This window comes from Haliotis rufescens, unplaced genomic scaffold (genome assembly GCF_023055435.1).
Source record: "Haliotis rufescens isolate VD_foot unplaced genomic scaffold, xgHalRufe1.0.p SCAF_4, whole genome shotgun sequence".
Lineage (NCBI taxonomy): Eukaryota > Metazoa > Mollusca > Gastropoda > Lepetellida > Haliotidae > Haliotis > Haliotis rufescens.
Genome location: NW_025964112.1, coordinates 58,187,742 through 58,198,687, shown reverse-complemented (window position 1 = coordinate 58,198,687; position 10,946 = coordinate 58,187,742).

The following is a 10,946-nucleotide window of genomic DNA, read 5'->3' as shown; positions in this document are numbered from 1 at the left end:
ATCTCTCGAACAAGATATGATGTATGTGTTACACATGTACGCGAATGTTTAGACGCTCTACAAATGTGGTGCATGTGATTTAGATTATACACGTTTATCAAAACGAACTCATACCATTGCTACAACAAAAGATTTTTGTCCGTTACACATATTTACGAATGTGAATGAAAGATCGAGTGAGTGAGTGAGTTGGGTGAAACGCCCCCTAGAAGTGTATTGGAGTATCACCGTGTGTCAGCTTAATGTGGGAGGAAAGCCCGGTGTAATGCAGGTCTCTGACGTTTACTATTTTGCTGAAACTCACGAGCACGGGTATGGTGCTGACAAACTTAGAAACATAATCGGAGCCAACCGGGATTCGAACCCACGATCATAGGTTTCTGGTGTATTCAAGGGACGCAACTCTGCACAGCGAATTGCGACGCCTCAGATGACGAAGCCACCCGTGGCCCCTCACGAATGTGTAGACGAACATGATATATGTGACAGTCAATTATGAACGCAAGTGTATTAAAATAAACACAGAACTGTGTTACTGCAAACATGATAAATATGTCAGTTACTTTTCAAACACACGTGTATTTAAGCAAACACAAAACATTGATATGACGTACAAGATGTGCATATTAGCATTATTTTTTACACGTGAAACGTGAACATGTGACGTCACACATTATACATGTTACCTGTTACTAGTCTCTTTAGACTAACATTTAGTCTCTGAAATCTTATATAACAAAATATCCTTCTTGACTCTAAAAATACAAAAAATTCCCTATGCTGATTTCAGATGGAATAGAGCTAGCTTGAGCTGGCTAGACTTGCTTTTGTATGCATTTCTAGATTTTGTTTTTTCATTAAATTAATATATTCCACGGTCATGGTGCAGGACTATAGTCTGTTATACAGACCCTGAAACGAATATATCCAATACACCCCATGCAAGTCTAGAATGTTTGGCAAGTCTCAGTTACTGCAGCATCAGGAAGAAAGTCTCTGGCTCCTTTTTATTATATTTTATAACTCTAATTTAAGGACATTTTTTCTGTAAAATATGTTCATTTCAGCGGTAGATGTTAGTCCACTATTAACTGTAAACGCACACACGAGTGTATTAAAGCAAAGTTATAACATCGTTACGACGCAGGTGATGCTTATGTTGGTATTTGTAATAGACACACCTGGACTAGACAACCACAGTGTAATGTCAAACAGTGTTACGACAAACATGATTTTTGTGTTAGTTACGTAAAGTACATAATTGTATTAAAGCAAACACATTCCATTGTTACGATTATAGACATAACTAATATGTTAACATACACAATACATACGTTTGTACAAACACGAACGATAGGCTGATGTAATTGTTGCATAATATTTACGCCTGCACCAACGTTTAGGTGAAATGGGGTTTAACGTCGCAATCGAGATTATTGTGTGTGTGTAGTTTAACATGAATACCCCACTCAGACACAGTATACTGCCTCAGGGCCGACCAGTCCTTGTTTTAGCCCCATTAATGCCGAGCGCCAGACAGGGTAACAACAAGTATCGTCTTTAACGTCTTTTGGTATGACGCGGCCGGTGATCGAACCACGGAGCTTCCGCTGTCCGGGCGGACGCTCTACCAGTAGACCACGGAGGCGTTCGCCTGCATTAAAAGGACACATCAATTTGTTATTACGACAAACGTGGAACGTGGGTATACATATTTATGTGAATTTTGATGTAACCACAAGCATCGAAACCAACATAAAACATTGATCAGACAAATATATCTAATATCTATTACATATATACTTATTTGTTGAAACTAACACCTCATTTGTGCGACATAAATGATATGTTTAACTGACAAGATGAAGGTCATGTTCCACTGTTTCAAATACCGCATTTAAGGAATCCACTCCGTGAACCCAACAATTGAGTGAGTGAGTGAGTATGGTTTTACGCCGCCTTAAGTAGTTATTCTAGGTTTATCACGTCGGGGGCTAGCAGAAATGGGCTTCTCCAATTGTACCCATGTGGGGAATCGATCATTGTATGTGTGTTATAATGTTGCACACGTGCATGACAACAAACACAAAATAACTCTTAACAAAATTCTTACATGTGTCATATGTCGATACTTACCCCTGAGATGCATAGATTGTATTTTCAAGTCTATGTTTTTCATGGTAGTACATTAACTACTCACGTGAGATCGGGATGCACCGAGTTTTCTTTATTGACTAGTTCCTGCCTTAAACGTGTGACCTTTATACAGGCGTTAGTTGATATAGGCTTGCTATAGTCCATATCATTAATGCAAACACCCGGAAAGTGACGTGACAGACAACGTGGAAATGTCAACACTTATGAGAACAATTACGCCTTGGAACACGTTTATACCACAGTGGGCACATACGGGACAAGGCTATTGTGTATGTGAGTCGAGTGAGACAGTTGTGTTTAAGACCTCTTTGAACAACAATCCAGATTCACCACAGCCTTTCAGCTTGATGCTGGAGGAAAGCTCAAAGTGATGGACGTCTTAGACGTTTACCAAAATAGGGGGACACCAAAGACCATGGGTATGGTGCTAATAGACCTAGACATATTATCGGGACGCAACGGGATTTGTGGCGTGCCCGAGGGGACACAGCGCTGCACAAAAAACTGCTGCTCCTTAGTCAAACTGTGAGACCTATTTGTGCAGTTGAATAAATAATACTAACAAAGGAAAGGATGTGGGTATCCGATGTTACATAATGTGGAATAGAAATCACTATACATTGAAACCATTATTGCACAAGAGCTTGCGACATTTTTCTACGTAGTGCTTCCGGACACATTTACCACTTCAAGGTAGTGAATACCTAGAATCAATATGCGGAAACGCTTTTTAGAAGGAAAATAACTTCTTGTCCCTGATTTCATTATATTTTGTACACATAAAATATATTAGGATTCGTCTTCATTACTATGTATATCATAAACATGTATGTTCCTATAAAACTGAAAATAATGCAAATCGTATATCTATGTTGCTGTCCGTGCGTTAAGGTCTTCTCATGCTGCTACACAATTATTACCCCGGTCATTCATTTACTTTGTGTACTCATGTTACTTTCCTATCTCACTGATGAACATAATGATACATTCTCAGCTGGCTGTTAAGCGTTAGAAGGTTTACATGCAGTTGCCCATCAATCTCACCCAGCTCAGTTCCCACTTGCCAACACGCGTCTCACTGCGGGCAGAGATCATATACCGGAACCGGTGTATGGTCTCTGCTTTGGGGCAAGGTCCCAACCCTTGTCTAAACCCTGAGAATTAAACTTGCCGAGCGCGCCCCCCGTGAACCCTCTTTCCTCCACCAGCGTGTCTTACCATCAGATGATTGGTGATCTGTGGATCCTGCTCAGGGTCAAATAGTACAAGTAGTAGATATATATATATACACGAATGTGAAAACAAACACAAATAATTGTAGTGAGTGTGTTTTTTACCGCTTTTAGCAACATTCCAGCAATATCACGGCGGGGATACCAGAAATGGGCTTCGAAGAAATACTGCTGAATATTGTTGACTCTGTACATCATTTCTTCTCTATGAGCAAAAGATTTGTCTACACATGCACTCTCATATAAATTTGACAAACAACTGTTTACCCTTGATGTACCACATATAACTAATACCAAGTCAAAACTACAGTATAATTTTACTACTGCTGCTTGTTCGAATTTTGTCGGGGAGAAATATTTATAAAGGCTCTGTCTGTTTATCAATCCCATTTCACTGTACCAAGTGGAAATAAATATTGTTTAAAAAAAAGAAATGGGCTTCACATATTGTATCCATATCGGGAATCGAACCCGGCGTGAAGGGCGAACGCTTTAACCTCTTGACTACCCTACTGTCCTACAAATCATTTTTAACAACTAACATGTTATGTGTGATTGGCATTTATGAAAGCAACAATAATGCTCTTAAATCGAACTGCAAACATCATATTCGTGTCAGGTATTTAATATGCATACAAGCCTATTAATGCCAACACAAACTATTGTTACGACGCACGTGATGTATATGTTGGCATGCATAATTTACTATATACTTCATGTGTTAAATACTTTTCATTGCAGTAAACATAACACTTGATATTTTACTGCAGTGAACATAACGCTTGATATTTCTCACTTGGACGGAACTATTGTCATACAAGAGCTACACCCTTGTCTCCCTTTATCGTAAAATGTCTAGCCCGTACACAGACTGTTCACCACCATTTAATGTTAGTTCCACATTGACATGGCAAAATAATGACTAATGGTTATTTACGGAGTTAATGTCGCTTCCTGCCATTTGTTATTCTCTCGAAAAGGTTATAAACTGTAAATTTCTGTAAATGTCTCATCAATTGAGACGCAAAGCGCCAGTTTTGTTATTTGACCAGCGTGTTTTCTTTCGGTACCAACATCTGTCTCGTAGGATACAAGAATATTTTTTAAGCTGAATTTGCATATAATCACATCTATATGGTAAATAATTTCCGTGACCTTAAATATTTTTTTATATTTGTTTTATATATTTTTTAAGATTTCGAAAACACGGAAGTCGCAATTACAAGAAGTGGTAAAACGACCCTCTGTGTTAGGTAGGGCGAATTTACGGCACTCCACATTCACTCGAAACATGAAATATCCCCTTCATACACATGGACTAGATCTGGACGAACATAGTGAGTGAGTGAGTTGGGTTTAACGCCGCTTTTAACAGAATTCCAGTTATATCACGGCGTGTCAGCTTAATGTGGGAGGAAAGCCCGAAGTGATGCAGGTCTCAGACGTTTACCACTTCGGTGAAACCCACGAGCACGGGTATGGTGCTGACAAACCTAGAAACATAATCGGGGCGAACCGGGATTCGAACCCACAATCATAGGTTTCTGGCGTGACCAAGGGACGCAACTCTGCACATCGAATCGCGGCGCCTTAGACGACTGGGCCCCCGTGCCCCCCGGACGAACATAGTGTAACCTCAAACTTTGTATATGTCTCAGTTCATATAGCGCGTGTATCAAGAACTCCAAAGGTATTTGTGTCAGTACACAATTTCACATGATGTATGTGTTAATGTACACAATCGTATTCAAATTACGTAGATCGATGCTCTTGATGTCAATCACTGGATCGTCTGGTCCAGACTCGATTATGTACAGACCGCTGTCATATAGCTTGAATATTGTTGAGTGCGGCGTTAAACAACAAACAAACAAATTAATATACACAATATACACGCTGATTTAGACGAACATCAATTGTTTCGATAGACAGGACAAAATTGTGCCCTGATATATAATGACACATCTGTTTAAAATTACAACAAACGTGGGTGTAAATATGTATGTTGGTTATTTTATGTAACAACAAGCATTACGACCGACATCAAACATTGATAAGACAAATAGACCAGGTGTCATTAAACAAGAACAAGCATAAAATACTCATATCCCCCGCCATGGGTGCTTTCGTATCCACGTGCAGTAAAAAGTTTCTAAAAAGTTGATAAAGATTCAGAGATATTAAAACACTAATATATCCACATGAGTAGGAGGTACCGTTTGGTTCTTTGACCTGTGTATATGCAAACATTCATACAGAAATGTAAGATTGTTTCTGAATTGCAACCCAGATGAAACATCCAAAAATGTTTGGATCAATGGAACCAGAGTAAGGAAGTAATAGTTCAATACTGCCCCGTAATTACCAATCTCATTAAAATCACATCTTAGTTCTCGCTATCGTTAAACAAAGATCTGAGGACATCCCCTTACGGGACACGTCAGAGCGACCTTTCATCCGATCAATCAAAGCGGGGCTTACCAGATCATAAAAGTGACAGTTGGAATGTGTTTTCTAATCATGCAACCTCGTAAACGTTAACACGGGGTATTCCGAACGACAGTTAAGGCCCGTACGACTGATTCCGTCCAAATTATCGTCTATCTCTCGCTTCCGTGGGATAAACATTTGAACAGAGGAGGCGTTGCACAGAATGTGGGATGCACTGCCATACAATCGCAACCATATATTAAACATTCCGGAATGTTTGTTTGTTCAGTGTCGACATATTTTTCAAGCGTAGTCTGAAATGGAAGTCGCCAGGTTAAACGAGTGCCGTAAAGCTCGAGAAAGCTCGAGAAAGCTCGTCCAATTCTGGAGCTCCAATTTCATGGACGGGGAAGGGTTAATTTAAGTAACCATGATTGTATTAAAAAAGTATATAATTATGAATACATGTCCCCCACAAATGTAACTGGGAGGATAAACTAAGAAATTAACGCAAAAAAGAATTTAAAAAGTGGAACAAAATAGTGTGTTTTGAAGTATAAGTACCATCTGGGGAAAACTAAATGATTAACAATAAGAGGTAATTAATGGGGTTTGATAATGTATATCAGTTGAGCTGGTATGTAATATAGGGAGCCATAAGTAAAGAAAAAGGTAACTTTTTTCTTTGCTTTCGTGCATTAATAATTTATTTGCACCACCAAGCTACACGGTTGTGGAGGGGACGTCGGGTAGCCTAGAAGTTAAAGTTTTCGCTCGTCACGCCGAAGACCCGGTTTCGATTCCCGACATGAATATAATGTGTGAAGCCCATTTCTGGTGTCCCCCGCCGTGATATTGCTGGAATATTTCTAAAAGTGGCGTAAAACCATACTCACTCATTCACTTGGTTGTGGGCAGTGTATGTTTTAGATTCTGGGATGTAGTGATGTAGGCTCTTTCATTTATTACTTTGGTGAAATTTGAATTAGATATGTTCTGTATAGTTGTTATGTTTATGTTGTTTAAAAGTTTAGTAAACAACTTCCAATCTGCTTTTTTCAAGTTATATTTTATTTCCTGAGAATTTAGGTCTAATGAAGGATCTGAAGGAGTTGGGGAGTTTGATGCTGTGTAAAAAGTAATTTGAAGGGGTAATGGTCGCTGCCCCAGGTGTCATTATGAGCGTCCCAGCTAAAGTTTGGAGAGTGAGTGAGTGAGTGAGTGAGTTGGGTTTAACGCCGCACTTAACAGTATTCCAGTTATATCGCGGCGTGTTAGCTTAATGTGGGAAGCAAACCCGAAGTGATGCAGGTCTCAGACGTTTACCACTTCGGTGAAACCCACGAGCACGGGTATGGTGCTGACAAACCTAGAAACATAATCGGGGGAACCGGGATTTGGACCCACAATCATAGGTTTCTGGCGTGCCTAAGAGACGCAACTCTGCACAGCTAATCGCGGCCCTTAGACGACTGGGCCACCCGTGCCCCCTAAGTTTGGAGAGAGATTTGTAGTTAGAATTGACCATAGGGTCACCGTGTTGGTTGATTATCATTTACACAGATGAGATTGTTGCTGCCAATCCAATCTATTAATGTTTTGCCAAATTTGTATGTGTATTTTATGTGACTTGCTGTGAGTAGAGAGCATTTGGGCCTCCTTTAAAGAGGGTTTTGGAGTTGAATACTTGGAGAGTACAGTGAACTACGGTTATAACGAACACGCTTATAACGAACTGACCGATATAACGAACTCATTTTGTAGTCCCGTCTATGTGTTGTATATATATTTTGCTGTTTATATGCTTATAACGAACTACCGTTATAACGAACTAAAATAAGTTGTCCCTTTGTGTTCGTAATAACCGTAGTTTACTGTATCTCGTCATGAGAGGGCCCAGGGGTTTTTGGAGGGCGGGGTCTATTCTGCCGAATGAAATCGTAGGCTTTATTTTGGAGGCACTTTTGGGTGATATTTTAGTTCTTAGGACGGGAATTATGAATGGCTGGATTTTGTTAAGGGAGTGCCCTAAGCTCATGCTCATTGTGAGGGGTCTGAATTTTGATTGCGATTTAGCTGTCTTTTATTAATTTAGTGTGTTAAGGACAGTTTGACAGTTTTGAAGAATATTTGGAATAGACTGGCGATGAGGGCAAGGGTGTGCAGTTTTTTGCGGTGTTTTTTTAAAAAATGAGAATGGCAAATTCTATGATATTGTTTATGCTGGTATGTATCATCTGTGATGTAATTAGTAGTGAGGGGGCTGTCTGAGTGTTTGGATTTTATGTGCCAGGAAGTTTTTCCTGGATGTTGTCTTTTATGTTGTGTTGCGTGGTGTTCGTGAGTTGGGATTGGGATAGCTGACCTTGAGGGTAATGTAATGGAGCCAGAGTAGGTTGATTTGGAAGGGTGGTAGTTCGGGGTTGGGGGTTAGGTGGGAGTCAGGTATGGTGTTTATTGTAGAGATTAGTGTTTGGTTAGTGTATGATTGTGAGTCCTCGGGTATTTGATAGTATGATGTGATTGCAGCTTTGCTCAGTAGGTCATCATGTGTGATGTTCTTGTTTATCCTGCGGATTTGTTTTTGTTTGTAGGAGCATCTGTTCGTAATGGCTATGTGGCCTTCGGCGCAGCAGTTTACACAGGCTTTCGTGGATTGAATGTCAATCAGAGCCACATTTGAGGCACATTTATGGGTTTTTTTTGCAGTGAATTGATATGTTTTGGAAAAAACGGCAGATGGTACATTGAGGACTTGGTTTTCCTGACTGGATGTACTTTGTGATTTATTGCGCCGAATGTGATATGGGTAGGTAGGATGAGTCTTTGAAAGTTAGAAATACTGTTTGTCTTTGTTGATTTTTTTCTTTTATGTGTTTGTGTTCTGTGATTTGTGGTTGTGAAGAGAGTTAATTTTATGCATTCATTGATGTCGTCTGTAGTGTCCCTGGGGTTAATATGTATACTCCCTGAATCTGGTTTGGCCATTTTGGTATCTGCCAACTGATGATGGATTTCGTGATGCTTTATTGAGCCTGTTTGGGATGGGGATGCGATCTTGAACCCTCTTCCACATTTCTTTATACATTTGTACAGAATTTGGACATTTTTTAGAAAGAGTGCAAACGTGTCAGATATTGGAGTAGAAGAGACAGCAGAGATGGCCAAAAGGATGAAATTCGGAGTAGCTGATGGCGATGGGGTTTGTTTAGAACAGTTGTTTGGTCTTCATCAGTTGGCGAGGCGTTTGGGTGTTTATTGTTTTTGCTAGTTTGGGTTGGGTGGATTTGTTGGTTTAACCTGGTTTGGATGTATATTTTTGATAATTTTAGTGGTTTCAATGGGTTGGACATTCTGTCCTGTTTGTTTGGTAGTGAGTGATGTTGTTAAGGGGATGGGGGTGGGGGAAGATTTAATGCTTCCGGTAAAGGTTTTAACCCGTGAGCGCATACGTCGGAGAGGACAACCTGTCCTTGTCAACAGCGGGACGGCTATAACCTGGTGAGGTAACCCAAGTGTGTCTCCTCACATAGGGAAGACCCGAATAGCAAATTTAGTGAGGTGAGGTAAAATTGGGTTTAACGTCGCGTCCAAGATTATTGCACTTAAAAAGCGACGTGCATGCACGTGTGTGTGTGTGGTTGCTTGTACTAGTCCGGACTGATGCCGATTTATAGTGCTAGCTCACTGAGATTCCATGACGCAGTTTAACATGAATACCCCACCCAGACACAGTATACTGACTCCGAGCCGACCAGTCCTTGTTTTAGCCCCTTAATGTCGAGCGCCAGACAGGGTAACATCTTTTAACGTCTTTTGGTATGCCGCGGCCTGGGATCGAACCCCGGACCTTCCGCTCTCCGGGTGGACGCTCTACCACTGGGCCACGGAGGCAGTCAGCAAACTTAGTACTAAAATGCAAGTACCAAACAAACCCACTGAACATAAGCTATCCAACGCTACCACAAAAGAGTTACAACTCGATATGCACAATTATTGAGGTGTCAAAAATGACTATAACTACATGAGAAATATCTACCAGTACTAGATAATCCCGCTACTGCGCGAAAATAAATGTTACTAAAACATTTTCCATACAGGTATAAGGTAGCAAAAATATACGAGATAACCTATATCAAATCAATAGATGATAATAGTATGCCTTAAACCGCTCGAGAATGACATTTGCGGGTTACCAATTCTCTAACAATGAACGCACAGACACCACAGGTCGACGACCGCCGGAGTTTGCCGAACTGTGCCGACGGCGGGCAAGAAAGGAGAGAAGCGATACGGTAAATAGACCATGACTTGACCTATTTTACGTCCCGGTGTCAATGACATATCTGTTTGATATTAAGACATTGACATTAACATGGTACGTGTGTGAAAATATGTATGTTGGTTATTGTACGTAACCACGAGCATCACGACCGACATCAAACATTGATAAGGCAAACACATATCTGCTCAACTAAGCAAACTAACTAGTCTTGCTTGACAACGGTATAAGGATTTATACCGAAACGTCGCTTTTCACAGTATTAAAGAAGTTGTTATCCATAAAATTGTGTCTATCTTGGCATATCTGCTCAGTTACATATATGCACATGTGTTAAAACTAATACCACATTGTTACGACGAAAATGACACACTTCGAGTTATATGCTTACTTGACAGGCTGAAGACTCTTTCAAATGAACACTTTTGTGGAATCCACCCTGTGAAGTCAACACTTGAAGCAACGGTGGCAACACCAGCCGTCCTCGGCAAGGTACGCCATGACACTTTTAAGGTGATACAGTGATAGTTACAGCCGTAGAGGCCCAAATTCAATATACCGCAGCGAGTGTGCATGTGGTATAATGTGCACACGTGCATGACAACAAACGCAAAATATATGCTTTCATTTATATGACGTATATCGATAATTACCCCTGAGATGCATAGATTGTATTTTCAAGTCTAATTTGTTCATGAAGGTACATTTAGCTACTCACGTTGGGTCGGGATGCACCGAGTCTTCTTTATTGACTGGATCCTGCCTTAAACATGTGACCTTGGAACAGGCGTACGTTGATCTAAGATTGCAATGGTCCATATCATTAATGCAAACACACGGAAAGT